This window comes from Pipistrellus kuhlii, unplaced genomic scaffold (genome assembly GCF_014108245.1).
Source record: "Pipistrellus kuhlii isolate mPipKuh1 unplaced genomic scaffold, mPipKuh1.p scaffold_m20_p_12, whole genome shotgun sequence".
NCBI classification, from domain to species: domain Eukaryota; kingdom Metazoa; phylum Chordata; class Mammalia; order Chiroptera; family Vespertilionidae; genus Pipistrellus; species Pipistrellus kuhlii.
The window spans coordinates 36,890,631-36,895,077 of NW_023425427.1; the positions used below are offsets into that span (position 1 = coordinate 36,890,631).

General features: G+C 45.6%; 1 pseudogene; it reads left to right on the plus strand.

Annotated features, from left to right (window-relative positions):
* Positions 1-3,041: 3,041 nt before the first annotated feature.
* Positions 3,042-3,817, plus strand: LOC118716756 (annotated as a pseudogene).
* The last annotated feature ends 630 nt before the right edge of the window (positions 3,818-4,447 follow it).

The window sequence follows — 4,447 nt, forward strand, 5'->3', positions numbered from 1 at the left end:
CGCTAGAAGAATGAGTCAACTATCTGGTTGTTCCCTGGGTAGTTCATCTCCCACATCACTGGGGATGACATTAAGCAAGATATTTAGCAGCTGCTATTTTAATTCTGTGACACCATGTAGATCTATGTGGAACCTCAGAGGGTCTGTGACCATCATATTTGTCACTTATTGTGCACTCACTCTGCGCCAGGCCTAACACTTATATGCTTTACATACATCATGTCATTTAATTCTAATGGGACATTCGCCCATTTTTGGCGAATATTTATAGATAAGAAGATAGTAGCCCACAGAAGATAAGTGACTTGTCCAAGGGCTTACAGCTTTTACATGGTGGGCATAATACTCAAACATTGATTCTTTTTTAAAAAAATATATATTTTATTGATTTTTTAAAGAGAGGAAGGTAGAGAGATAGAGAGCTAGAAACATCAATGAGAGAGAAACATCGACCAGCTGCCTCCTAGACACCCTCTACTGGAGATGTGCCCACAACCAGTGTACATGCCCTTGACTGGAATCGAATCTGGGACCTTTCAGTTGCAGACCGATGCTCTACCATTGAGCCAAACCGGCTTTTGGCACATTGGTCCTTTTTACTTCAGAGCCACGGAACGAGAAACTCAGTACTCTGTATCAGATGGAGGTCAGAGAGTTGCTGGATAAGCAGCCTCACACAAGTCATGGTGGGAATACCCACGTGAGAGTGACATCAAAAAGTGCCAGCTGTGGTGTTCCCAGGGGCGACCGCCTTTATAAGAAGACCTGGTTTTCCCTGACCCTGGCCTCTACCCCAATGTCTAAGGAACACCAGGTACTTGAGAGAGCATTTGTGGATTTGAAATGTCTGACTTCTAAACCTATGCCCACATGACACACCTCTCACATAAAACAGGAAGGATTTAGTACATACTATGTCACTGCATTCTAAGGCTGGAAGTAATTGTGAAGGGTAAAAAATATATACAAATACGGTATGGCACCTTTTTGTTAGTTTGTTCTGATCCTGGACACTAGAGGCCTGGTGCCTGAAATTCGTGCACAGGTAGGGTCCGTAGGCCTGGCCTGCAATCAGGGTCAATCAGGGCCTTCTGGCTGCCAGTTAGGGCCTTCCTTCTGGCTGCCAGCTGCCTGCTGGGGTCTTCCTTCCCCCAGCTGCCGGCTGTCAGCTGGGGCCTTCCTTCATTCCACACCATCCCCTGATGGTCAGTGCACATCATAGCTAGTGATCGAACTCCTGGGGGACACTTTGCATGATTATATATATATGTATATGTATGTATATGTGTGTGTGTATATATATATATATATATATATATATATATATATATATATTAGTTTTGTTAATAGGGATAATGGTGATGGGTTTTTAAATAATTTTGAAAAGACAATTTTGGAGCGGAACCAGGAGAAAGACTGGAGTTGGTGGAACAGAGAGGGGATTTGGAGCAGCTGCAATGATGAATAGTTTGTGGGGCCATGAATGGAAAAGAGAATCCTTGGTCACAATCATCTAAACTTTTTCAGAACTGATTTTTCTTTGGATGTGGCAATGCTGGCGTTTGCCCAGGAGGCATCCAGGATTATGTGGATTATAAAACATGCTATCCTCCCATGTGCACAGTACTTTATAACTTAGAAAGCATGATTGCCCTCATCTATATATATAAAAGGCTAAGTGACCGACAGTATGTTCATCTGACCATCTGACTGACTGGTACATATGATGCGCACTGACAATTTAAAAATAAGCTTTGACTCGCGCATGCATGATACATATAAAGTTCTTGCTGGCACCAATTGCATGTATTCAGGGAGACATTAGAATAAGTTTAACCAATTTATTAGTCATTGTTTTTATCACTGTTTTTACATCATGTTTTAGTTGTTTATATATCATGTTTTTATATCATATCTGTTTGTTATATCATGTTATTGTTTATGAATCAATTTACATATATATTACTTTCATATACATTTTACTAATTTTCTTTCATCTGTGACACTTTTATTATGGAGAAAGGGCAAAGAGTGATCTTAAAATACTTCTTGTAATTAATTTCCTTTCAATGTGCATGAATCTGTGCACTGGACCACTCGTTTCTCATAATACTGTGATGGAGGGAGGACAGCCATAATCAAGCTCATTTCACAGATGAGTGCATAGAGGTTTTGAGGCTTTTCAGAAACCACGCAGCTTTTAAGAAGCCAGGGCAGCCCGGCAGCTGGGATTCCTGGATGCCTCTGCCCACGGGTTCCTCTGAAGGTTTCCTCTCAGACCACAGCCGCTGGGGCTCGGCTTCCGCTTCCGCTTCCGGTAACAGCAGCGGCCTTGCTCCGGCTGGTCTGTGGCCCGGCCCTGCGGCCCCGCCCCTGCCGCCATCTTGTCTGTGTGGGGAGAGGGGCGAGGATGGCTACCGCCACCGCTTCCACCGCGGTTGGAGGAGGAGAGGTTTGAACAGTCTTACCCCCACCTCACCCAGCTGTCTCTGGACCTGGCAGTGGCTGCTGGGTCTCCAAACACCACGTTCGCCTTTGCTCGCCGCCCTGATGTCGGGGCCGGGCGGGGCTTGGCTGGGTTTTCAGACGTTAATCCGCGGGGACCCCAGGCCTGGGGTCCGGAGTCACAGGTGGCGGGATGGGGAAATCAGGTGACTGCAAGCCGGCTTGGAAACAGGCCTGGTAAACGAAGTACAGTCTCTAAAGCCATTAACATCACAAATAACGAAACACTTTTAAAATTCTAAAGCCGGTAAAGGAGACAATCAAGCGTGAAGTAAAGGTTTTGGAGACTCTGCGAGGCGGGCACACAGGCAGACGTTGTGAAAGGCCCTGTGCCACGAATCACGCCTTATGCAACTTGTGCAAACTACAGATTCAAGCCATCGTACCAGACGCCACGTGTGTGAGCTTCTGGGGCCGGGTTACTGTCATGGAGTGGAGATACTGCAGAGTGGGAAGCCCCAAAAGTCATGACTGATCCCGAGCACAGGAAGCTGCTGCTAACAGACAAATAGACAAGGTTTGGCTGACTTTACCACCCAGGCCAACCATATACTGTCCGAGTTGCTGCTCCATAACCTCTGAGGTGCCGAGCTACTTGTACACGATCAGATGTACAACTATAGTTTGGATTATGTGGAGCTTGGTATATTGCATGCAGGTGAATACCATTTTCTGGAAGAAGCCATTTTTTTCCATGGATGTGACCGATGATCAGTTGGTGAGGATAGCCAAGGTTCTGGGGACAGAGGTCTATTTGACTACATTGACACATCCGACACTGAATTAGATGCACATCTTGGGCAGACACTCCCATAAGCAATGGGGACGCTTTGTCCACAGTGAAAACCAGCACCTTGTCAGCCCCCAGGTCTTGGATTTCCTGCACGTGCTACTGCAATATGACTGCCAGTCATGGCAAGAGAAGCCGTAGGGTGAGCACCTCTATTTCAACACTGTTATGAAGGACCGTTCTCAAATGGGCTCATCTAGGCGGCAGTACGCCTGTCAGCAGCCCCAGTATGTCAGGGATTTCTTAAGTGGCAACCCCTCCGCCCCTTGGACCTCTGGCAGGCTCACCAGTGATTGCTGCTGCCAGCCTCCTCGGGTGCCTGTCCAGCTGCCGCTGGCTCTCAGCAGGAATGCCTCTTTCTGTCTCCTGAGCCTGAGCAGAGGTGGGGGAGTCCACTCGCTCCTTGATGCAGCTTGCACCTGGCGGGGAGAGTTAAAATAGTTAAGAAGCATCATTTATAAACAGTTGCTTGTGGATTCATAGTAGTTCAATCATTTAAAAAAATTATAATAGGCTGATTTTTTTTTTAACTTAAACTTTTCATAACTCAGGGGGTTCCCTGAAAAATTACCTGCGAGTGGAATAATTCATAGATAGATTTTTTTCTCCCCCCTTTCAGATTCAGTTCTTCGTTCCTAAAGATGAACCAGCCTTACATTTGGGTGCAGATTTCTTCCTATGCCCACCATTGCCCACCCTCCATCCCACACTTTGGGGATTTGTGTCTCATGCTCTTTTCCAGAGATTACAAAAATATAGCTTCTTCAAGGGAAGTGAGAAGGAAGGAGGCAGGACCCACCTATTAAAGCTGTGTCTTGCTAGTCATCTATATCACTTTATTCCATAAGTACTTCCTTGGGGTTATCCTGGTGAATCTAGTGGAAATCTGTCTTAATAGTTACATTGAGATGCTGAAAAATCTAGCCAAAGTGCAGACAGGTCCTGAAAACTTCTCTTCAGTGTGAACCATGTCTTATTGACCCGACCCTAAATCCAGCTCACTTATAAGTTTAGTTTCAGTTTAGTTGGAAACTTTAATAACCTTCCCTCCCACACTCTTTACCTTGGTCCTCTTCCATTTCATCTCCCAACATGCTCTATAGCTGGCAGGAGGGGGAAGGCAAAATCTTTTTCAATTTTCTTTGACTTGGC